We start from the raw sequence: 26,905 nt of genomic DNA on the forward strand, positions 1-26,905 counted from the left end.
TACGATAAAAAACTCAACCCCCTCCCACCGACCTATCCATTTTTTATTTTACGTTTTTCCTCTTTTTTTTTGTTTTTTCCTTCCTTCTTTTACCCACCAATTTTTTTATACCCAATTTTTACGCTACAAAACGTCACCACAATGTATCATGTGTTATAAAATATTATTAACATCATCGTTTTCCTACATGCGGAGTTTTTTTTTTTCTTTTTTTACAAAAATAATTTAAAAAAAAAATTCTAAAAAAATAAATAAAAAAGACGTCGAATTTCGAAGTATTTATGGTATTTGATCTTACAATATTAACCGATTTTTATATTGTTGGCGTTACAGAACATATAATTGGGTTTGTGAACTTTTTCAGATAATTATTGAGGAAAAATGCTTTAGTGGAAAAATGCGTGATTACAGTTTAACGTCGGTAGCGAAACTGTTTTTACAATAATAGTTGGTTGACGCAGGAACCTTATTCATTGCGTAACAATGTGAGAGCTCAAAAATTGTGTTCACCCTTTGTAACAATATTACATTATCGCGTTTGCTGCTGCTGCTGCTGCTGCTCTTGTTGATTGTGATTGAAAAAGATATGAAGGGGAAATGTAGAAAAAGATGTATCGATGATCATGTTATTGAGGGATTGAGAAAACGTGCAGAAAGCGAAACGTCGACGATACTCGACCTCGGCATCCAACCTCCGAGTGTTGGTTCAACGGATCTTACTCGATAGGTCGAGTGGCTTTGGTCCATCGGATCCGAGCACGGGGTCGTTCTCATCCAACCGCGTATATACGCACGAAATACGCTTTTTCCGCACCCTTCGTAGTGTATTTTATATTTTAGCCTCACGGAGGCTTGTTAAACTCAGGCGGAAATCGATAGCTTTTTTTTTCAACTTCATTAAGAAGAATGTGCCAATCTTCGTTATTCTGCAAATCGGTACGTTCGTCGAACCTTGCATACGTGATTACTTTAATTTCAAAAAATGCTGAATAACAAAATATTATACAACAGGTATGTGCCAATAAAAATTGGGGGGGGGGGGGGGGGGGGGGGGGGGTTCGCTCGGTATGGATTGTTTGTGCAAAAAAAATGCCGGTTGATTCTTCACATTTCAATTTTCTTTCGAAATTAAACTGTTCTTCGAAAATTCGCTGAAACCGACGTTTTAAAAATTTTTTTTTTTTTTACCTCCGACAAGTAGATTCGGTTGCGATTATTTTTTGTTTCTTTGTTGTTTTTTTCCCGCTTTACCCCAAAAAAATGAATATCAATCGGCGTAATCTTGACAAAGTAATTAAATAACGATGACCGTGTAAAATAAAAATCTAGAAAATGTATAGACTGTCAAATAAGCAGTCTCCTTGACTATAAACTATAACCAAACAGGTAGGCGGTGATTATAGTCTTGCTGATTATACGTACAGCAAGGAGGAAGCCGATAAGCTCTTAAGGTTCGCAAGCTCGGGGGTATATATTATATAGTATAATACACAAGAGGGGGTAGAACCTATTTTCAATTTACTGCTAAAACCACACGCCTCTGCAGAGCCTGCATGTTTCTACATTCGCTTTGCACAGGCTGCAGCGTCTCGTTTATACATATACATACGTATAACTACTTGATCCTACAGGGGTGCTAACAGCCCAAGTTATTCTTGGTAGAGCCTGTAATTCTATACCCTACCGGGTATACAGGTATACATATTTATATATATATATATGAGGCATTCCATACCAAACCGACCTACGTATTTTTTTATTGTCAATCACGGTGTAGAGTGTACAAAAGAAAAGAAAAGAAGAGAGTAAGAACATGAAAACCAAATTTTCTAATTAATATCCCTAATCGATTGACTTTAAATTTTTCTCACGAATTCTTTGCTGAAGAATCAAAATTTTCATACCAAGATTGAAGCGGGCAAGTTTTTTGGTTTAGAAGCTACCGACGCGAAACGAGTAATTAAAAAGGAAGAAAAAACGAATGCAATATAAACTTGTATTTTTGAAATTCAGATTTAATTCGGTTTTTCTCATTTTTTAATTGCTTGATTTGCCTTTAGCTTACAAACCAAGAGCCTGTTCATTTTCGTCTCGGTCTCGAAATTTCGCTTTTTTTGGATAAAGAATTAATGAGAAAAATTTAAAACCAATGGATCAAGGCTATTCATTCGAAAATTGTGTTTTTGGGATTTTGCGAGCAGTAAAAATCAAACGAGTGATCAAAAAAATCTGAAACTCAGTGAAAGATGATTTTTTTTCAACACCACACCGTACTTGAAAATGAATCGCCGAGGTTTGTGGAGGAATGCATCATATATATATTCCACGCAGTTCTCTGTACGAGTTTACGAGAGACTATGCCATTGCCTATTTCGCTAAATCGTAAGCAACCTGCCATTATTAGAGCCAATATATAATATCCGAACCCCGCGAGTTTGTTCGGAAATAAATTTCACTACCAATAAGACGTTTAGTATGTTTTTGTTTTTAATTCGTGTCAATTTTGTTCTACGCTAGCTTTCGAAGAATATATATATATATTTTTTTTTCTACAACTCTGTATGTAGATCGACAATCGAACGAGGCGAGAATTGCGAGAGAAAAGTGCTTTTGAGAGGTATTGCGGAGGTGTATGAAGATGGAATGAAAAGCTGCCATCCAACACCGGCTCCCTTGAAGGGTGGGGGTTAAATCGAGTTTACCTTCTGCTATTAAAATTTTTAATACCCGATTCCGGTGTATGTATTACGGGCTGCGTGTAGTATAAGCTGTACAGGGTCGACGATAAAGTGAAGAAATGAGAGAGAAAGAGAGAAAGAAAGAGAGAGAGAGATAGAGAGAGAAGGAAAGGGGCTGAAGATATCGGTAAACAAGTATGTCATTAACCGTTGGCTACCCGAGGCATTTTTCATTATCGGAAAATGGCTCTGCGTTGATAACAAGTTTTATTTCACGTTTTTCAATATATTCTTCATCTTCTTCTGTTCTCTTCTCTTTGGCTCCTCACCTGCCCTCGACGTACATCCACCTCGCTCCTTAACGGTTCCTCCACCACTATTATTCCGCAATTTCCATTGAATCTGCGGTTGGAATATATAAACTCTACCGGTAGATGTAGAATCGTAGCTATATACATATCACATCCTCAAGGATAAATAGCTCAGAATTTATCTTATGCAGTTTTCGAGCTCCTTCCTACCGGATTATCCCATTCCATTATTCTTATATATATATACATATATATATATATATATATACGGACCAACCAGACTTGGCGAATGCCCGCCATCTTTTCATCCTCCCTCTGAAATCTCTCTCTCTCTCTCTCTCTCTCTCTCTTTTCCTTTCTTTCGCTTTCTCTAAATCCGAGAAGGGAAAATTCCAACGACCGTTGGATCTTCATTTATTCCTAATTCTATCGTCCCTTTTTCTTCACCCGTTTACTCTCTTCCGTCTCGCACGAAATATGTATACGAAATATAGCTACGTATACCTTGTATATTTATACATATGTATGTACACCCGATAGTAAGATGCCCTGGAGATATAAACGCCTCCTGTCCAAACAGGAGCTCTGAAAAACGAGTCAAAAGATATCCATTTGTCGCCTTGTTAATATAACACTCGAGTCGCGTAAATTGTTTCAGCTTGTCTCTTTACAATTTACGTTTAAACCTAGCCTTCGTTCGTCTCGTTGCTTCTGCCGTTGGTTGGTTGGTTGGTTTGGTACTGTTTGTGGAGCCTTGCCATCACGGTGATATAATACACTCGAACTCCATCCTAGACTCCTTCTTCTATGACTCCCGAGTCCAATGCTCAGGGAAGATACTTTGCTCGCGAATGAATTATGGACACACTATACACGAATAACCGAGCAACAAGCCGGGGGATAAATTGTGTGATATTAAAGTAAAGCTCCTAGCTACACCAGCCTTTAGAAATCCCCCCCGAGTCCATTTATAGGTGGATTATATCATACACGAGTATACGTATGTATATAATGTATGTACATATCGTGTGTATACATCTATGTAACGATATGCATATGGCGCCATATGTGGATACGCCAAGAGGTTTTATGATACTCGAACCAGATCTGACTCTTCTTTTTTCATTCTATTTTTCTAATCCGCAGTGAGCTTTGCCTAATTCTTCCCTACTTTAACATACAGTCTTCCATACGAATGTGAAAAAGCACACTGTTTTTATGATCTGATCGTTATTTTTCTGTTTCTTTCGCGAATTATGGCTGCTTTAGTTTACTACCCTCAGGTTGACAACGGGTCGTCATGCTTCAAGGCAGATCAATACTTCGTGAATAATTATTATAGAAATTCCATACAAGTTACGTGCGGTCAGTTTAATCCACTTGAATCTGTCTCAGTTTGGTTCAAGCAGTCATATTTAAAGTCATTTTTCCAATTAAGTCCTTCGAATTTAAGTACGCGAATTGTTTCGATGTCATTTAAAGTGGTTCCAAGTCTTTTGAATTCAACTTCAACTGTTTGGAGAAGTTTATCGAAATGACTCAAAGTCGGTTCGAGATCTTAAAATTGAGTTGAAGTATTTAGATGTTATTTAAACTGCTTCGAAACCTTTCGAAGTTACTCCAAGTGTCATTAGGAGTTACCTCAAATCACTTGATTCATCACATCCCAATATACGAGAAAAGGAACCACATCAGTCGATTCAATTTCATTCAGAACGCAATTCTGTTCGTGTCTCTCAACCTGACCCAAGAGACGTATATTACACGTGAAACCACGTCGCGTAGCGGCGTCGAATGTTCAGGGTAGGTACCTATACGTAGTTGTTTTACGGCTATCAGGATCTTTGCGGTTGCGGTTCGTCTGGGCCATTCGACCAATGGGTTGATCGCGTTTGCATCCTTACGGTCGTTTGGCCGTTTGGTCGTTTAAACAGGCAAAACGATCGCGCTCTCCACACTATCTGCAGAGGCCACAGGAAAAAGCTTCTCGTATTACTACACCAGTGCCAGTAGTGGTATGTACAACAGTTACGGAACCTCGTGTCACGTTCGAAATTTCTACTCCGTGTACTCCAAATCCAGATGCGAATGTACGCATGATGCAGTCCGTCATACCGTTGCGTGTACAAGGAACGGATTCACGCACTGATCAAAGATCAGATTTTTTAGGGTTCCGTACATCAAAGAGAAAAGACCAAGGGGTTAATTATTCCTGACATCCGATGTACGCCATTCCGTGAATCGTGTGAAGTCTCTTGAAATCTTTGAAATCTTTTGTTGCGATCTACGAAATCTTTTGAAATCGTTTGAAATATGCTAAAATCTCTGGAAAATTCACTGAAATCTTTCGAAATCTAATGAAATGTTTTGTAATTTCTGAAATCTTTTAAAATCTCTTGGAATCACTTGAAAACCTTTGAGATCGTTGGAAACTTGAGATCCTGAAATCGTCTGAAATCATTTGTAATCTTTTGAAATCGACCAAAATCATCTGAAATCTTTTTAAATCCTCTGAAATTCTTGTAATTTTCGAGACATTTGAAATCATCTGAAATCTCTTGAAATATCTTGAAATCATTTGAAAACTTCTGAAATTATTGCAATCGTTCGAAATATTTTGAAACCCCTGAAATCTCTGTAATCTTTCGAATACCCTTGAAATCCCTGGAATCTTTTGAAACCTTCGTAACCTTGAAATCAGGTGTACATTAAATCCATGAGTGACCAACCCCTCAGAAAAATGGAACCCTTATAAATGGAACGGGTAGAGGTATCAAGTTGAAATTAATATCCAACATTAAGGTATATGTACCTTTGGAGGTGTAAAAAATTCAAGGCTTTAAGTCAACGCAATCAAAAGATACGCGCACTTATGTCACATATTTTTATACTCGTAAGCTCATTCATAGAAACCTAAAAGGTAACTTCCCGTTGACCTAGAATCATGAAATTTGGAGAGTAGCCAAATCTCACAACACGAGTAAAAGAAAAAGTCCGAAAATAGTTAATGTTTAGTTATATAACATAAAAAAAAAGTAATTAAATTTGTATGGAATCCTAAAGGCGCGAGTCTAACTCGCACTTGTCCGGTTTTTCTGAATACATCGCTCCCCTTTTTCTCTAATAACATATCGTTTCTTCGTGTTAGTATTTAGTTTGAAAGTACATATAGGTGAGTTTAAAAAAATTTACCTCGTTTTCTTCTCAATAACGATACCTATCCATTGTTACACGGATAATTGAAATTCGATTCGGCTTTTAGTCACCATTATCTTTAAATAGCTTTGAATAATTAAAGACACGTGTACGGACAGTTGAAACGTTGCATAGTCGGAACAATCAGTCATGCCCGCGTTTTCGAGGGGCGGAGGAACGGTGATTACGACTGACAGGCGACGAAAGCGGCGTGCATGGAAATCTGTTCCAAATTCCTGACCGTCATTTCTGACGAGCGAACGACGTGCGCCAAAAGCCGTTCCGTAATGCGATTTCAAGTGCAATTTGTTGCGGGATCGATATACCTTCAAGCAGGATACGGGTCATCATAATTTAGGGTCGTCGTTAATTTCCAAGGTATACTTACCGTCACTGGAATCGTTAGATAACGATGAAAAAACAGTGTCTGAATTATTTCAGATTTTTAGCTGGATTGGAAAGGATGCCGAAATTGATTTAAAATTGATGAAAAAAATTTCTCAAACTATCGTTTCATTTCGAAACTGCGGTTTAATTCATTTTAATTGGTTAAAAAAACTGGAGGACTCTACCCTTATTTCCTCTTTTTGGTGACCAAATTAGACGTATCATGTAAATAATAGTTCTTCATTTTTTTACTCAAAAATTGAGACATTTTTTTTCCTCAATTTCAAATTGATTTCGGCACCCTTTCCAGTCGAGTTAAAAATCTGAAATAATACGATCGAAATATCGATTCCAGGGGTGGGAAGTGTTTGGAAATTAACAACTATCCTAAATTATATACAATATATGTAATATGTGTATTGTGTATATACATGTAAGTATATGTATAATTTGTAACATTTCACCGCAAAGAAAACGGTCCGCGGATTTTCCGAGGGTGGAAACTCTGACCGGGAATCGAGAGGAATCTCTCGTATAATCATCGGCATTTCTGCGGAATTGCAGATATTTGATGCTGCTTATGCGGCTGCAGAAGCCTAAGCCACGAATCAATGAAAACTAACAAACCGGGCCGAGTGGCTATGCAGATACAGATACGCAGCCCCACGCCGCTAATAAACGTCCTATAGCTGGGCGTAACTCACGATAATTATCCCAATTACTTTGTTCAATTAATTAGTTTCCATCCTCGGCTTCGGGACGAAAAGTTTTCCATTCGATTAACCCGCCCTTACGCAATTCTGCATATTGTTGGTTATGCTTCTTTTTTTTTATATAATAATTGTGTAATATTTATACGAAATAATTTTTTTTGCTACCCTTTCGTCTTCTTCTTTGTTTTTTATTATATTTAGGATAAAATCAGATGTGAAATTTGATTTCTATAAAATTATATAAATAATCGCGATGTTTTTTTAATTGATATTCGTCTGCCTCGATGTTGAGGAAAATGATTGTTGCTTCGAAAGCAGTGATCGACTTTGGATAAAACAGGTTTTCAATCTCCGTTCTATCGTAATTGTTGGTTTGTTTCTTTGTTTTGTTCTCACGGGAACTAATTTTCGCTCAGACTGTACTTCGGCGTGCGATACGTTCTTGAATTCTTGTTCCCTTTTCTCTGCACTGTTGAACCTCCTTGAAAGTGGCGTGGAAAACTTAGCTCGAAACTTAAGACACCTGAAGTTCTAGACTACACGTATAGGTATACACTCGTGGCACTTTAATCTAGGCGTTTACTTGAAAATTTCCTCACTCGAATTATCGGCGATACGTTTTACCCCCGTTTTCTGTCCGTACATGTTATGGAGGATATATATGGGATATATGTACCTACACGTGTGTGTATATACGTATATGTACATATACCAAACCCAGAGCACTTGAATAAATTTTTTCCCCTCCTCATATTGACGTCAACTCTGCAGGATGACAATAGCAAGTAATTGTCCTGAGCGCGGAAGTTCGCAGGGTTGGCATAAAATTTTCGCCCCCTATTTTCATTGTCGAAAATAAAAATCCGCGGCATCAGTTCGCTGATTAGATTTACGGAATCGTTCGAATTGTCAGGCTCTATAAATATTTCTTTTTTTCTTTTACTTTTTTTCAATCTTTACACGAATTTATTTTGATTTTGCTATTTTTCTACCCTCAACCGAAGCGTTGTATAAAATTTCTCCGTTTTCACTGCCGCACAATATTGCGGATGGCGCATGACGCAAGAATTTTTAAACAGACCTTCTGCATTTTAACGCGGTTCGAGACGGTGCAATTTTCCATCCAGCAGAGTTTGCGGAGTCTCGACTGCAGTCAGGAACGGATAGGGTGGATGGACGGAATGAGGGAAAGTTGGATGCTAGACTAGGAGTGTTACGAGAGTTGGGTTAAAATCGAGAAGGCGTGGAGGGGGGAGGAGGGATCGGGAAGTCGAGAGGTAATGAACTAATTCCTACGATCCAATCAACTGAATTCGAGTCCAATCTAATTCTTTTCATTTCCCCCCTTTTCTATCCCGAGATTCGTTTTTTGGCCCCTATATGCGGCACTGCCGTTTTCGCCTCAGACCCAGTTCAAAGATCTCTGCTGAACTAAACGAAATCGAACAAGTCGAAACGAATCGAATCGGAAACTCGTACCATTCAATGAAACTGACCTGCAGTCTCTCTACGCTGCACTGACCTCGTCCAATTCTTTCCTACCCTCCCCAATTCCGAGGCCGGGTTTCCTTCCTGTTTGTCGATACACTTTGCAGTATATAATATCGTCCATGTGATGCTGGTTCGATTTTTCCAACAGTAACAAAACCGGTGTAGTTCAATTGTTAAAAATAATCCGAGGAACGAGTTTTCACCCTTATTTTATTTGTCGTTGGGACGGTGGAAGCTCGTTTTTCATTTCTATTTAGATGGATCATGCAAGGTTTTTGAACATGAACAAAATCTAGACGAAACAATGAGAGCCGGTCACGGTAGTCTATGGTCTAGAAATCATGTAGGTATATTGCATGACTTACTATTTTTATTTTCCTGGTTCAGAGCTCGTGACAGAATTACTAACATAAAGCTATCCAAGGCCTGTTTTGTATTCCCCCCGATCCACCTATAAAACTTTGGTAGATATACACGGGGAGCGGAGAAATGGGATCATTCTAGTAAAATGGAGGTCAATAAATAACCTATATGAGAGACAAAAGGTATAGAAGAAGTAAAAGTAGAAGAAAAAAAAATAAATCTGTATCGGTGCGTCGTTCAATTTTGTCTCAAAACGACAGCGTAGAGGATTATAAGGATTCTAGTTTATTCGGATCTCTTTTCGTAGCCGAAAATCTTTGGATTTTAACTTCAAGCATATCATATGTATGGGCGGGATTAGAAACTCGAAGAAAAATAGGAAGCTAAAGATGCCAGAAAAAGAAGAGAAAGAAGTGTATAAGTATCCGGGTAGCGGAGTCCTTTATCATTGTAATTTTACGCTCAAACGAATGCCGAAGATCACGTTCTTTATACAAAGGTATATACCATTCTCAGCGTAGTTGAAGCCAACTTTTACCAAGTTTGAGACAGGGAGACATATACCTATGTAAAAGAGGGGGAAAGTGAATGATTTGTGTGCCAAGTCCGATTGAGAATTTTACAGAATAAAGCCAGACTCCGCTTCTCCTTCTTCTTCGTCTTTTTCTTCGGTCCGTAATTATACATCATATATTAAAATCACAGCCGTGACTTTCGATCCGTTGTTATCGTTATTTTTTGATGCAGAATAGTAGCAACACAAGACCGATTCTGGGAACAGATCCCTTTACCGACATGTTACCGACATGTTACCGACATGTTACCGACACTCCTAATGTCGGTATAAGAATCTGTATGCAGGACCGTCCCTGTATTACTACTCAGAGTTATCTCGGCTAAGAGAATGATATTTGTTGCACCAAGCAGATAATCAAAGACGCGCATCTTACCCGGCTGCATTGTTCCTGCAACGGCATAGCACCACCACCATAAGCAGCAGAAGCGACGTCGTAAGTAAATAGAGCCCAAGTCTCAAGCGAGTCAAGTTTCACAGTTAGTTGTTTAACTGAGTAAGAGCGACGTCGGGGTGGCCACAACCAACGCCAGGTAACTCTGTTTATGAACTTTATGACGGGACCGAAACTTTTCCCATAAACCCGCCCTCTTCCCATATTATACGCTCTACACCAAACAAGGACGAACGAGAAAATCCACCGCTTCAACTGCGTCGCCTAACCGCATCCAAGCCACCCTCTGCAGTCATGTTCGGTTGAAAATGTTCCCGAATAGGTACTTACCATGACTAGTTTCTTGTGCTCCTTTCATTCGGTGCAGTCTTCATAGAGCTATTTACTCCTCGTTAGGTATGTACTTCATTCTCTGGTTTCCGAATTGGCGGAAGACGAATCTCTCTCTTTTTTAAGAAAACACGAGACTACAGAGGTTTCAACAATTCTAAATCCTCAGAAAAATGACCTCGAATCGAACCATGTGATAAGTTTCCAATGTAAAATGATTCGCGATCAAAATCTCGCTGACTTTTGTTACCGATCGGTGCCTTTTGTCGAAGCTCGTTCACTTCAGATCCTTTAATCTGGCGGTGAGTTTATCAAATGACGCGCCACAAGTGTTACTGCAAAAATGTCACCTTGTCGATGCAGAAGTGCGATTGGAAGGGGGACCGCATGGCTGGCACAGTTTGGCCCAGCATGCATGTTCCAAAGGTTACGTGAAGCAGGTGGAGGTGGTGGTGCAGGTGCAGTGATACCGTCACCATCGGAAAGAACTGGTACACTTTATATGTGACCCGTACTCAGGTGAAACGCACACCGTTGCAGCCTTCAAAGAGTCGCAAACATTACCTCAAAGAGAAAACCGACAAACGAAGTGAAACGAATTATTCATCTAACCGTGTTTATCGATCGCCGCTCCAGGCTTGGGTTCAGACTTTATTTCAAAATTTTTTTTATCTTTCAAGTGCTAGCGTTTGCCTATTGCAAGCTTATGGAAATGCGCACGTACGTGAAAAGGAGAAGAAAAATGGTGCCAGAGGTCCACATTTTCGTCTCTGATTTCCTGCATGGCGGGAAAAAGTGAATCCGAATGAATTCGTCATAAAGTTCGAACGGTCGACATCCTTTGTACACTTTGTCTCCATACTCTTGCCAACTTGTTCCTACATCGCATGTAACCCAGTTCTGACCTAGAACATCCGCAGCATTCTTACCGGTTTGAAAAGACGTTCTTCTTTCTTTTTCTAACCATCTCCTTCTCCTTCTCTATCTCTCTCTCTCTCTTACTCTCCGTCACTTGAAGAATTTAATCCAAGATGCAAGGCAACTGCGAGATTCTTCCCGTCGCGTTGCCTCGGATGCACCGTGTTTCTTCGAAGAATGTAATTTTCATGGCTACTTTGCACCGTGAAGGGTAGAAAATTCTTATACCTACTCTTTCTCTCGCACAGTATTCGTGCATGGAGGTCCAATGACGCGAGGACCCTCAAAGCCATGACACGAATAACGCTGCTCCCCCATCCCTTGTACCTTGGTATACTAAAATCGTGACTCCCCCCCATCCGGAATCCCGTTATCGATTCCAGTGCACTGACCGATGGGCGTAGTTTTTAACCGTAGCAATATAGAAATTTCATCCCACACAACCGCCGGTGCAGCAGTTCGCCAACTCTCCGGAGGAATTCCCGCACGCTACTTTTTCCTTTTACTCATTCTCCGTTATATCACATGATGCTTTTTCACACTGCTTGGTACTAATATCACGCATACCTGAATCGCGGGCTAAAATATCGCATCGGCGATATTGCAGGGCGTGAAGTTACGCAGCGGGTGGTTTAAACGGATTGTTCTTTGCTTGTAAATTGTTTCCGGATGCGGTTTGTCGCTCGGTTTAACAACGTTCAACTTTCATCTTCTCAACTCGAAACTCTCATCTTTCGGTCTCTGCACTTCCCGCGTTACGGCCTTTGGTGGTCATCGATTGCAGAAATCGCGCAGCCACAAAGTGTTACGACTTCGGACGGTGAGTCGAGAGCTTTTACTTCTCTTCCTACTCTAACCCCTCACTTTTCCAAGGTACAAAAGCCGGAAAGCAATTCGCTTTTTATTACTGGTACAGGGGCTGTTGGCCCTGCACGTATCCGCAGGTGCATAGCATATATTCATTCATGCCGTGCGGAGTTCAAACGTTTCCCCCGATTATGTATCGATGCGGGATTATGTTTGAACAGGAAATGCGAAAATATGGATTATTCCGTACGGGAAGTATTTACGAACCCTCTCTCTCTTCTTCTTCTCGTTTTCCTTCTGCATGTGAAAGCTGTATTATATCTCTGTTTGATTCCCGGATTAAATAACTCCAGCTTTCATGAACATACGTACGAACCATGTATAATAATAATAATAACAACAACAACAACAACAGTACTGAATTTCTGGATAGTTTTATCAGAGAATGATTTACAGAAAAGCTTTCTTCATCTTTCATCGTGACCACAGCAAAAAATACTAGATATCCGAAAACCAGTTTTGAACGACTGAAATTTCAAAATTCTTGAATGAAAATTTTATGAAATATCGTTCAAACATTGTTATTTCATATACCTTAAGTTTGAAAAAAGTAATTCTTTTATTATATCAAAAAAAAAAAAAATTACAAAAAATATGCTTTTCCCGAATCTTCGAAACTCACGTAACTCCTTATCAGCTCCTATCGAAGCAATTCTTATCGGCTATTTTTTGTCAATCAATCGATCAATTCACCACGAGGCATGATAATTCCGTAGTAATTCGGTCTTGTTCGGACACCATACAATATAGCAGGTACCCTACGATTCCCATGCGATACCAATTCTACATGGCGGAGTATACGATCGGGCCGCCACGTCTTTCCCGCTTAGCTAATAACTTATTGCCTTCGAATGTGTTCCTCTGTGTCCCAGAGGATGTCGATAACATTGACCGTCGGAAGGCGATTGTTTGCCGGGGCGATTCACCCTGTTGTGCCGACTAATGGCCGTCCGATTATACGCCCTTGGTCGTCCCAGGGCAAGCCTCCGTGTGGAATTGTTTACAGGTACCTATATCCGAGGACCGGTGTAGAGCTTTTCCCTTTAACGACGTCTTGCCCCCAAAAATCCTTGGATTTAAACAACAGCGGGGTGAAAGTTTCGGGAAGAAGAATAAATTGGCGTTATTTTACAATCGGGTAAAAAAAATGTCAGCCGGTACGATGTGTGAAATCGTTTATGTTGAAACGAAGAAATTATGACAAGGATAGTACTGTACGACGATCACGATCGTATAATTCGCTGTTTTTAACACTACGAAAAATATTGTAATTCATATTTTTAAGCCTCCGGCTCCGCGTTCCTTGCATATTTCATCGATTTCGATGGATACTCAAACTCTTTGCTGGAATAACCATTTCAACGGCGTAACTTTACGGATGAACAGATCTTGATATACATCGCGAACCTCCCCCCCCTCCCTCCCTCTCTCTCGCTCTCTCTCTCTCTCTATCAGCCCGCTGCTTTCCGAACCTAAATCATACTCAAAGTGAGTTACCACGCAAATAGAAGAGCCCAACACCCGGACCAGATTCGCTTCTGTAGTTCAGGTTCAGTTCAGTCAGCGATGAATAGTTAAGCTCGGTTTATACCCTTCCAATGTATGCCGGCCATCTATTCATCTATCCATTAATTCCGTATATCTGCGTAACGACTGGATTTCGAAATCAAAACTGTGTCGGATTTCATCGACTCGGTGAAATATCGACGCCAGTAAAATTTGTATACAAGTGATTGTTTTTTGTTTTCTTTTTTTCCTTTCCTTTTGGGACAGTTTTTTTTTTTTTCCGCTCATTCCTTTTTTCGGAACAAGTCAGACTTGTTCCCCGGTAGTTCCATTTTACGGGTAATTTTATTTCTGTGTAGTAATAAATAAATAAATAAATAAAAAAAAAAAAAAAAAAAAACCAAAGAGAAAAGACGAATGTACTTACTCAATAATTGATATTGAACTAACGATCTTATAGCTGAAACTCCAGTTCGTTTGTCAATAACGAATTACAGGCATGAAATGAACCTAATTGAGACCGAACACGAATTCGCGTTGTTGATTTGTCCTTTCTCACCGTCCCAAGCGTGTGGAAAATTTAATTTTTCCCGAAACGGCAGTAGAAAAAGAATAACGGAATTAGAGAAAAACGAGAAGGAAGTAAAAAAATGAACGCTCATTGACTGAAATTTCGTATTCTCTGTAAATTTTGAGTTTAATTATCACTTCGATATCCATAATTTTTTTCATATCACAATTTTTTTTTTCTTTTTCATGAAAAATAATTCTTAATATTTAAACTTATTTCTGCTATCGAATATTAAATATATATATATATATATATATATATTTATATCCGAGTTAATCCGTGCAGGGTTAACTCGTTTTATTTTTAAATTACATATATTCTAGTCGCAAATTTCGCCAATTTGTACCGGTTTGCAATAACAGACAGGAACTGCATCGACGCTGTGTGTTCGTACCTGTATTATTCAATACAAGTGGTCCCAAGGAACGGGGATAAAATTGCGGTGCAATCTTGACGAATGTAGTTTTCTCCGCTTGCGGTTTGGCGGTAAATAAAACAAGATAAAAAAAAAACAAAGAGACAGAAAAATAGAAAAAGATGGCAAGAAGAGACACATTGAGATGAAAGAAGAGAGAAGTTAAAAAGGAGAGGATATTACACGACTGGCGAAAGAGAGAGAGAGAGAGAGAGAGAGAGAGAGAGAGAGAATGATATATTTATGAGATTTAAATCGCCTAAGCGGTCCATTTCCGAGGTTTGCATTATTCACGGACTTGCCGGGCCTGAATGTTTTATAGGAATCCTCTGTTCTCTTCTTTTCGCTTCTCTCTTTTTTTCTCTCCTTGAGTTTCCACGCCTCTCCATCTCTCTCTTTCTCTTTTCGTCAGCAGTTGCGGCCAGAACGTCAGGCACTGGATCGGATTCCGTGAATTCCGTGCGGTTTCTTCCGCGTTCTTCTCCTTTATCTTCTTTTTGTTTTTTTTATTTCTCTTTTTGGCGGTATTAGCGAAACCGGTCCCCCACCGTCTCATCCCTCACGAGAAGCCTGCACAGCAGTGAAACTGAATTGTAATTTTTTGGCGATTTTCCCTGCACGGTTTCGGTGAAACTTCCCGCTGCGCGGGACGCTACTTCGGTATTCCGATAGTCTCGCGGGCCAACTCGGAATGCGAACTTACACGCCGATGGCCGACGTCCAACGTCTCAATTCGGAGACTTTTTTTTTTTTTTTTTTTTCCACCTCTTCGATATTTCTTCTCTCGTCGATCGATCGAAAAGCTCGAGAAATAATTTACCACGAAAGTCTGACACATTACAACGGTTAACGGGAAACTTGAGTCTGGGTTTCAGATGTCAAATTTTGATTTCTCCCGCGTAACTGATTAATGAAAAAATTGTTTTATTAGATATAGTTTGCTTTTGTAGACAGCAGAAAGATATTTCGAATTTCAAGAGAAACCACTTATTTCCTCAAACATTTATTTTAAATAACAATCAAACAATCTTCAGTATTACATTTAAATCACTTTTATTCAGGAATAATAATTAACAATAAATTGTAAATGCAAAAGAAATGATAAGCAAAGTTTAAAACTGAATATTTTTTCTACTTCTTCTATTTTTTCGCACGGACTTTCTCGTATCAAACTCCAAACGTAATCTCCCACCCGAGACTAAGTTTATCAACGTAAAAAAGACAAAAACAAACTTTATAAGTAAGAAATAAACGTTTCGTTCATTATTCGATGTATAGAATCGAAATTAATGTATTTCAATAGAAGCTCAAAAAAAAAAAAAAAAAAAAAAAAAACCTTTCATTTCGTTAACCTGTGCAATTTGCTCCGAAAGTCCGACAAATTATTCGCAAATACTTTTGCTCAACAATTTCCGATCGTTTCGCGGCAGGGGGAGGGGGGATGATACGCCATTATTTTAGCAAGCTCAGAGCGAGCGGCCGGCAACTTTCATCAAAAGTTCCCCGGTACCGATTCGACGCGTCTCACGCTTTGTGTCGTCGAGCTTTTTTTCTTTCCCGTCGTCGTCAACGAACCACGCGTAAGAATTCCACGAACGGTCTTTCCATTGCAGCTTCGATCCTCCGGGGGGGAGGCCTTCCTTAGCCTTTGGGGAAGTCTATTCGACGGGGTGTTCTCGGAGTTTCCCCCGCTATCAAAATACCGTCGTGAAACTATTTCGCGAATTTCACCTCGCTAACACCGAGGACATACGGTGGGATGGATTTCCGACCTGCTTGCATCCTCCGACCCCCGAACCCCAAAACCCCAAACCACCCTCTAACCTCGTGTGTTAAACACCCTGGTGAGCGGAAAAGAGCTCGGAATGGACGGGAAGTCGGCTGAGTAGAAACTGAGAATAGGGAAAGCGATCCTGACTGCAAAGTCATTGTCGGAGGAGAGAGTTGATCAGATTTTTCCTACGACTATCGATCATTTAGGCAGACCGATCACGGTAATTCACCCTTCGCGTCTTGCCAATTGAATAAATTTATCAATTATTCCGCCTGCATTTGTCCAAAAACCCTCGTCTGGTCTTTGCGTTCACTTGTTTATTGAATTGTTTGTATCTGCCCGCTTTTTCCATCCTCGAGTTTAACCCTTTGGGTCATAGGGGCGAGTATTCTTATCAACTATTTTATATCCATTTTTTTTTTTTTTTTTTTTGTACATTTAGAGAACTTTGAAAATATATTTATTTGCGGTTTTTTGATATTTTCGACAGTATACCGATAAGTTTTCAATACTCGAGAATAATTATTGCGATATAATGTAAATTATTATTGTTGGAAATAAATTGATTGAAAAAAATCGTGACGATTGATTGACGATTGCGAAAATTCCTGCATACAGTTTTGTGACCGTATTTGATGAAATTTGAAATTTTCTTTCGCTGTATTGAATCCAATATCTTGAATTTTTGAAATCTGATTCCAGATTCGTAACCAGCATCCCCAAAAATCGCAGACTACTATCTTGATACAAAAGTTGAATCAGCACAATAACCTGCGACTCGAAGGGTTAAGAAGCTGTATAATAAATTTGCCTGCGGCTAGACTTGATCATTTTTTTCCCCTCGCAATTCAGCCCGGGTATTGTAGGTATATAAATTTATGCAAAATTTTGCACGGGTTGTGTGTTGTACGCACAAGCAGAAATAACTTCCATACCGGACTGATATACTATACATTCAAAGCCCGAAGGTGTACAGTCCGTGTCCAAAGTCTGTTTTACACGTTCGTTATATTTTCAGTATTTTTCCATCAAAATTTACCGATTCCGCACAACTTTTATAGTTTATATTAATTTTTCAATTAGTTATTGAGTTTTTCGGTGACAAACCAATCGAAGTCTTTTCAATGTCAGTATACAGTCGGAATTAAAGCGTAATTCAAACTTCGCTAAACGTCCATTCGAATCAGCGAATTCAAGTATAAAACTTTTTTTTTCTCATCACCTTGACATTTTATCTCTTGTATGCATATTTTACTGTATCAAGATTGGACTCGATGTAATTGCTGTTCCACGCTGGCAAAAATTTCATCTGTCATAGTAACTAGAAAAATTGAGTAAAACAGGTATCGTTAAAAAAAAAGAACTGTTTGAATATTGTTGGAATTACGAATAACGAGCTACATTTTGCGCTATCGTCGATCCTTTTTTGGCAATTTCAACGCAAAATCGGTTTGTTCGGTTTACTCTACTTTTTTAGTCAAACGAGGCTTTAACGTCAATTTATCGTTGCACGAGCGTTAAATTTTCGCAACAGTTGCAAGAAAATATAGCAACGAGAAAGAATAGCAACGGATACTAGAAAACTAATTTTCATTTTCTACCTAGAACTATATTTTTCGATTGTGGTAAAAACGAAAATAGTCGAGGACCGAGCGGTAACCGTAACTAAAAATTTCTCTCAATGATGAATAACAACGATCGTATTTTCAAAGAAATCGAATGCCCGAAACTGAGTCTGGGGAATGTTTTCGGGTTTCTGGATTTTCGCTGACCGCCGGGGATGAACATTTGCGGAAAGCGATTGCGTGCCGAGTATACGTAGGTGTGTACCTGGAAAGTATTTGCGGGGTTGTGCTCGTATGTATGGCGGAGCGGAGAAGCGGATACATCGAGTTTCCATAGGACGGCGTTCGCCTCGTTGGGTTTGGATTAAACTGTAATTAGAACTGTGTAATTGGAACGGATCTGACAATGTAGCTACTGCTATCTAAAATCCAAAGCCACAACGAACCCTTTTCACCCTAGGTAAACCCCTGCGGAGAACGCCTGCCTACCAATGAGCATTTCGGGAAACCGAATCCCGGCGTCCCGACGCAACGCGACGCCTCGAAAAGCTGCGTTTTACCGCTCGATTTATCTCCTCCCTCTTTTCCTGTATCACCCTGCGAGAAGACAATTCTGAAATTTGTTTGAATAATTTTAACGATTTTAACTCCTTGTCATTCATTTTTATTCACGAAACGTTCGTGTGATAAAGCGTTTCGACTAGTTCTGCATTTTTGTAACATGGAGGAAAAATTGGGTCTTTCGGTATTTTGCAAGTTTCAAATAATTTGCACACTCAATTTTGTGCAACTCGTTTTTCATATTATAACCTCAATAATTCTCTGGCAGGGAAAATTGCAAAGAGTGCAAAGAAAAAATATTAATATCAAGCGGCTTTAGATTGGCCGTAAACCAGTCCTTGAACTTCTGTTCTCACACTGCAGTTTCCGAGCTTACAGAGAGAAAAAAAGAATAATATCCAATTCGAATTTCGAACTACGAATTCAGATTTGTGATTAACGATTTTAAAGCTCTCGGATACCGTATTAATTGAAAATAATGGATCGACCATTACAAATTTCGCAAATCTGATCTTAGGTTCGTGATTAACGACCCAAAAGACCTCGCGGTATCAATTTTCATTCAAACCCATTCATCCGTTCTCAAGATATCATCATTTTTATTTGATTTTTTGGAATCTTATTATTCAAATAATTGAAAAAGTACGGAACCGATCAAAGCCAAAATCCAATCAGTTCTAATTTTGTAAAAGCCGCGTCGATTGAGACCAAAATCATTGAAATCCGGTAACTCGTTCTCGAAATATCGTCGATTAAAAAAATTGATCACATGCATATTTACACACACGTTCATTTGAAAATAATTGAAAGTGATTCTGTAAATCTCAAAACGTGGAGATCTGGCGAAAACTCAACTTTTAATTGTCAGGGTGATTACAATGACTTCCTTTTTTCTCTGAAAACAGAGAAACGGTAAGTTAAAAAAAAAAAAAAAAAAAAAAAAAAACAAAAAGAAAAAAAGAAAGAAAAACACAATTTATCCGAATTGAATTCTAGACGTGGACGGAATTATCAACGTATCGAATTTTATCCTATGTTATATTAATTGAGGTGTTAGCCGAAGAAGGCTCTGCACTGAATAATGGACGAATGGTGGGTGGTCTGCCTTCGAGCCGAGAGAAAATGATAATAATAATCAAAGCCCAATCTTACCTTCGACTTCGTTTCCTTCATTGGACGAAAAAAAAGAAGAAAAACAAAGCAAAATAAAAATAAAATCGCATTCTCTGTGCATTTCGATTTATTAAATTACGTGTTTCCGGTGAACTGGTATAATTGTGGTGTATTTTATTAATTGAAGTTCAAATTGGCAATCTGCAAGCGCGTGTATATTTTATTTATATGACAATTTTTTTTTTTTCATTCCATAGACGAAATATCACTCTGAACATATAAAAAAAAAAAATTCCCACCAAAGCCTAGCTCTTAATTTTAATTTTAAGTACTCGCTAAATGAATTTGAAATTTTCCTATTTAATTAACACGTAGAAATAATTTTTTTTTTTTTTTGTCAATTATCTGTAGCATCGCGAGTTTCATGCTATTTAATTGACCAAATATATTATAAATATATGTATACATATTGCGTAATGTAAATTCGAGTTTAATTAATTAGCATTGAATTTCTCACTCGTCTCTTTTTCGCTATTTCATCGCTCGCGAAAGCACGGAGTGTATAATGAAAGAAAAATAAAAATTTTTAAACCCTGCGGAAAACAACGTCGATATGTGTAACGGTAACAACGTTCCCTGCAGCATAAAACCAGCGTTTTTTTGTTAGATGCGTACGAAACGCAACGCAAAACAATAACGACGACACATTGTTTTTCGTATTATATACCTCGAGAGAGATTCAATTATACCGCGTGACTAGCTGCTCTCACCATGCTTGAGGCATGAATATACCTGTGTTCACATTTGCATGCGAAAAATCAATCTTGTTGATGCATTTCAAGCGCGAGAGATTCGTGCGGCGTTCAGCGAACGAGGAACCCAAAATTAAAAAATGATGATGATGGTTTTTGAAAAAAAAAAACCAAAAAAACTAGGCTATGAAAGGTTAACCCTTTCAGTCAAACATTTTTCCAATCAATATTTTGGCCCGAATTTTGTCACGCGGGGGTTTTTGGGGTCGCTGATCACGAATCTGAAATCAGTTTTTGATAATTTTTAAATCCAATATGGCGGATGTAAAATCGAAAAAACTATCGAGATTCGATTATTCCGACCGAAACTTGATACTCGTGGGTTTTTGGGATCGCTGATCACTAATGTGAAGTCGGAATTTGATAATTTGTAAATTCGAAATGGCAGATCCAATATGGCGGGTGTAAAATCACAAAACGATAAAAATTCTATTATTCTGACCGAAATTCGTTGCGCATGGGTTTTTAGGATCGCTGATCACAGATCTGAAGTCAGAATTTGATAATTTCTAAATCCAAGATGGCTGATTTAATATGTTGGATAGAAAATTGAAAAGTCTAACGAAAATTCGATTATATTCTGACGCAAACTTGTTGCTCGGGGGTTTTTGGGGTCGCTGATCACGAATCTGAAGTCAGAATTAGTAATAAACTGTGATAAGGCTAGAACGCAGAGCGTCCCACTGTGATTGAAAGGGTTAATAAATTTAAAACAATCGAACTCTCTTTCCACGTTAAAACCGTGCGCGCCTAGAGCGATAATTTTCATTATATATATATATATATATATATATATTACAGTCTTTATCGAGAAAAGTAAAGAATAAAATTGGAGATGTGAGACGAGGGGGAAAAAATTAAGACATAACCTCATTATCCCACCCACACGGAAAATCGGCAAAGTTTTAATTGAATCGGTCCGACCGAACTGATCTATTCGTATTTCGTACCGCGTAGCGTGAGCTCCTGGAGGATGAAACTTTTCAACCCATCTTCTCGTTCCATCGAACCCTATTTAGTGCGGCACTATCGCTGGTCCGGATAGGTTCTCGAGTATGTCGGATTCTTCCCGCGGCGTTGCCTCAACGCGTAAGCCAGCGATCTAGGACGTCGGGCTTTCGGTTAATCAACTCTGATCAACCAATCAATTTCAACGAGCGAATACCTCCCGCTATGCACTCTGCCTGCCTGCCTTATCGCCTTTGCGTCGCGGGTCAAGAGTCTTTTAGATATCATTAATTACTCACGCTCGAATGATCAAAGCCGGCTATTTTGCCCGCTATCGAAGCAGCTTTCCTTCATTCGTCTATTTTAATCTTCTTTATTCCACGTTTTTGTATTTCTTGTATTATCATTGTAGGCGGATTTTGTCACGCCCGATAACGTGGCTTAACTCTTCGAATCGTACATTTTTCCTTGCGGTCAAGTTCTTATTAATTGACACTGCGGTCGGATCTGAGGAATTCTCAAAATTCAAAATGCTCGATCTAATATCAGCGAATAGGATCAATTTTTATATCTTCAGTCAGCCATGTTGGATCCGCTGTATTGAATTTTTAAAATTTTTTCCAGGCGCAGTTGTTTATCTGTTTAACAATTTACCAGTTTTTTTTCTGTTTTTGTTTTTTTTAAAGTAATCCAATTACCGTCCCGGAAGAGACTCATTCAAAATTGAATAATCCGTTTAAATACCGGAGAAAAACACAGAATGCGGTACGGAAATTTTATTCTAATTCATTCGCCGAGATTCTGGGCATTTGTTTTTACTCAACGAATTAGTCCATCCAGTCAGTAGTTGCATAATAGATTTTCGATATCTTCGATATTTCCACCGAGGCTTGTTGAATTTGAAAAAAAAAAACGAAAAAACATCTTAGAAAGAGTTTAAATCGAATTCTATTCTTAAAAAATGATTTACGAAACAAAAATCAATGTGAATAAAATATATGCATATAAAAAAAAAAAAAAAAATACGTACGAGTAAAATTTAACGCCTAAATTTCTACGCAACGATAAATCGACAAATTATTTTCAATTTCAGAAATTGTGATTGGTTTTCGATCTACGTTTTCGTATGTTGTGCTATTTCGTTTTACCGTTTTTTTTTTTTCCAAATTCTTAATCATATCCCGTGTTCCGCGGTTAATCAGACAAGACAGTGACTGTTTCTCCTACACGACAGCTCCAGGCAAATCTCACGAGTCAGAGGCAATGCCCGGTTTAGTTTATTACCTATCGCTGGACCGTCAACGGATTCTGCATCGGTACCGACAGCGTCGATCAAACTAAAACGTCATTCTCTATTTTATGATCCGTACGTATTATAACCTCGTTACAACTCCCCGACGGTCACCGGCTGTACGTTACTCGCTGGTCTAATAATAGAAACCACTCTGCCATGAGAACGAGTTATGTATTGCATTGTGGATACAGAAGGTATAAGTCCCGTGTCTGACTCTGTTGGGTTTGCAAGTTTGCTTGATATTATTATATTCAAAGTTGCGAAACAATTTCTATCATTCTCTATTCCATTATATGCGATATAACAAACACATGTGTGTGCGTATATGTGTGTGTGTGTGTGTGTGTACAATCGAGCAAAAAGTTTGTCTATCTACGACGAATCCAATATAATGAGACCTCGCGTCGACGACTGTATGATTAGCGTTTCATCATTTTACTTGCTAATTTATCATGCCGCCTTTATGCAAAGGTGAAACGTCGAGCTAAACAAAGCGGGCGTATTGTCATTAAACTATACACGATGCATGTCACGGATAATGCGGGTTTCGAATATGGAGCAGCAGCTTTGTACAGTCGTCAAATTAAAAATAGTCCGTTCTGATATCGTTTGTATTATTCATAATTTAAATGCATTACGCGTATGTGATGTACGCGGCATTGCATGGAATTGGGTCAGAATTTCAAGAGTCGAACAAAAAAATTTGACGGCGCGAATCCTTGAATAAAAAAAAAAAAAAAAAAAAAGAAACCTTCCTCTCGCAAGGGTAAAAAGATTTCAACCGTCAAAACGCAATTTTAATAAAATACAGGTTTTCGTATCTCTGAGATTCTACTATGTTTAAAAAATTTTCTTGCGACATCACGGATAATCTTTTCTGTTGTTTTTTTTTTCTCTTTGTATAAAGATTTTTAAAACTTTGTATAATTAATCAAATTCTTGTTGAGAGATTGTATATTGCCGTTCATTTTTCCGCATCGTGAAAATAAAAAAAAAAAAAACAAACAAACAAACAAACAAACAACGAGAAATATCAATTCGTCTTACCTCGATAATTTCGCACGATTATCGACGTTCAATTACGTTGAGGTATATCCAAAATTGATCAGGCACTCGAAAACCAAAAAAAAAAGAATCACTTTCATTCAGTTTTCACTGCACCGTAATCGCGTTAATTTAACTTGTACGATTCCGTAATTCGCGGTCGCGCATCGCTTCCTTCGATCTTCACCGCGATCGATGAAAAGGATCGAAGCTCCGCGGATCGACGGCGCGTGCGTCTGGGTCAGACAGAACGCCTCCACTGCGCGAGGCATTGGCCAAGTGGTTAATGCCTGCCGGAATCAGACCCCGGGGGCCCAGGGCCGTACCTTGCGATGCTTGGCCCCCGACTATTCCATTCGATTATACGGCTTAGCCTCGTTTTTTGTCCGACTCGAGCCGAGTGTGATGTAATTTTCATCCTCTGATGTAAGGCTGTTTCATTAGGCTGATCCAACTACCGAATTACGTCTGTTGTTTTATACGAGGTGTGTGTGGGAGAAAAGTTTTGAAAACTTCCGGATTTTTTGGTGGCGAAACTTCAAGTAAAGATATGAAGAAAATGAGAAAATTTAGAAATCTGAAGCATCAAAATTTCGAATGATCGAAGATTTTCAGTTTCGTGAATTTACTGATTTTATCGATTATGTGTGTTTATATTTACCGAAAATCTTGTATAGATCGGAAAATGAGCTTTTACTCGAAAATTATTTCGAGTTTATCGCCGATCCGCGAGCTTCGATAATATAAACCAGAATTTGAATAAGCCGGGCGTTTCCTCGGAGTATTATTACAATGTACTACACAATCAATTTTTACGACGATCGTTGAAAGTTTCAAGAAAAATCCGCGCGTCTTTCTTCCATGTGTATGTTGGTGTGCGTAAAGAGTTCATAAATTCTCTTATTATACCTCTTCCATCTCTCAACTTGGTTATATCATATTCACATAAACTTTACACCATCTTATATGTAATATCCGATGTAATTCATACAGATTTTAATCAAGTCTGATGCTTGTATACACAGTGTGAGAGATTTCATGTCGTAAGCGGAACACAGATCAGCCTAGAAGGTGGTTATAATATTATCAACATCATCTTTCTTCCTTCCCTATTTTCTTTCTTCTGTATCGTATTTTCTACGATGCTTGTGTCAAATTTTATTTTAAACTTGAAAATAAACCGCGCATGCGCCAAATCATTCAATCTTATTGGTCGGCGAAATCTTCCCGCAGCGATATTCTTGTCCGCGATGCAGGCCGGCCAACCTACGCAAAATGTGTACGTTTGAATTTTCAAAGAGCATAAGCGTTAAATTTCGATCGTTCTTTGAAGAATCAACTTTCCGATCCGATAACAAATGCTTCCCAAACCTTTCCGAGTCACTGCCTCGATTATTCGAGATTCTAACCTCGAAAATTCGTATCGATTACATCGCCGGCAGAAAGAGTTTGACAGCCGAAATTCGGAATGGCCAGCCTGCACGAACAGCCAATAAAACACGCGCATGCGCGGTTCAGTTTCAAATTTTAAGAGATTGTCTCGGTATGTACAACTTATTACTCGTAACGTACTCGTTGATATCCTACTAACATAAAAAGCGTTTTGATCTTCTCGAGTGGAAAAGAAATCGCGTTCACGTTTATTTCTGATATTCCTGATGCTCGGAGATGATGGAAGCTCTGCTTAAGAGGGAGATGGGATTAAAGTACTCGTCTTTGTGTAGCTGTCGTAAGAGAAGCGAGTTACTCGAGTGCCGTGATCCGCGTATTTTCACATTTATATATATGTATACGTCACACGAACCCACTCAATTATGCTTTAATTCGTTTTAATTTTTTTCAATACATTTTTTTCCCCCCTCCTGATCGTCAAGAGACGCTTCTCAGAGACAACGCGTGTCAGAGACGAGCACCAATACAGCTCGTTATTACATTATATCTTATTATACTCCGTACTCGCGTGTGCAGGATTGTTGTATGATATCTGGAGTGCTTTAATCAATCACGATTTTCTTTCGACGATCGTGCAGTTCCTCTGTTTCATAATTACGACTCTCGATTATTCATCATTGTAGAAAGTATCGAGTGATGGTGTTGAGAGTAATTCATGGAAATTTGCCATCATACTGTTATGGATATAGATCAAACATCTTTCAAACAAAACAACAAAAAAAAAAAAAAAAATAACGACAAAGCAGAAGTTTGTCGAAACGTCTCATTGAAACTAATCCAGTTACATATGTCTAAATTTAAATAAAAAGTTACCTTGCTACTGGAAACAAATTTAAAGAAACATTGAATTTTTATCACAAACACGTCGTCATATGTAACACCAAGAAAATCTTATTGTTTGTACTTGCGTTTACTTGTTTAATTTTGTATGAGAATATATTAATATTATATTCGTTGCTCAAAATCGTAAGTTTATCTTCTATAAATAATTACAACGATTCTACGTACATGTCGGAGTTATTTTCACCAATCGACGAATTTGATTAAAAAATTATACGAATCGGATCATACGGCATTTTCGCATAAGAATTAATTTATGAGTATAGAAGAAAAAAAAAAAAACATCAGAATCGGACTAATGTTTCGAAACAATTTTTCTTTTCAATCGTATTTAAGTAATGTTTTTATTCATGTTGAACTTGACGGGCTTTTCCATTTTTACTTTTTTTTCTCAACTATCGTTTCCTCGTATTTTTGGTTCGACACGTTCTCGACCTAAGGGGTTTCGGGATAAGTTTAGGGTTTGGGAATTTACCGGAGAGAGTGGGAGTGAGAGAGAGAGAGAGAGAGGGAGAGGGAGAGACAGAGACCGTCGAAGCAAAGTGTTTGCGAGACGTGACCGAGGCTCTGATCATTCTCGGCTGTCTTAGACAGGCCTTGAATCCCTGCGTCGTGTGTGTTTCGCGTAACACGTGCGTAATTCGCTTTCCTCCAATTTGTTATCCCCCAGTTAAATTCAATCCAGTCCTGCAATTTCTAGTTGTCACCGCAGTCAGTCACTGTACAGGCTCGGCTTCGTTGTCTTCAGCCAAACAATTATCGTCAGAATTCCTCATCGCCTATGTCTAA

At 38.6% G+C, this 26,905-nt stretch overlaps 2 protein-coding genes across 8 annotated transcripts in view; one reads left to right on the forward strand and one right to left on the reverse strand.

Annotated features, from left to right (window-relative positions):
* LOC124297265 (uncharacterized) overlaps window positions 1-24,071 on the reverse strand; it is a 70,693-nt gene extending 46,622 nt beyond the window's left edge. Inside the window, exon 1 of the mRNA XM_046748110.1 lies at window positions 23,828-24,071. The gene's annotated coding sequence lies outside the window, so the exon portion shown is untranslated. The remainder of the gene's footprint in view (window positions 1-23,827) is intronic.
* The window catches only part of LOC124297258 (E3 ubiquitin-protein ligase MYCBP2), a 169,941-nt gene that overhangs the window by 57,725 nt on the left and 85,311 nt on the right, over window positions 1-26,905 (forward strand). The window lies entirely within an intron of this gene.

Source organism: Neodiprion virginianus, chromosome 2 (assembly GCF_021901495.1).
Source record: "Neodiprion virginianus isolate iyNeoVirg1 chromosome 2, iyNeoVirg1.1, whole genome shotgun sequence".
Classification (NCBI taxonomy): domain Eukaryota; kingdom Metazoa; phylum Arthropoda; class Insecta; order Hymenoptera; family Diprionidae; genus Neodiprion; species Neodiprion virginianus.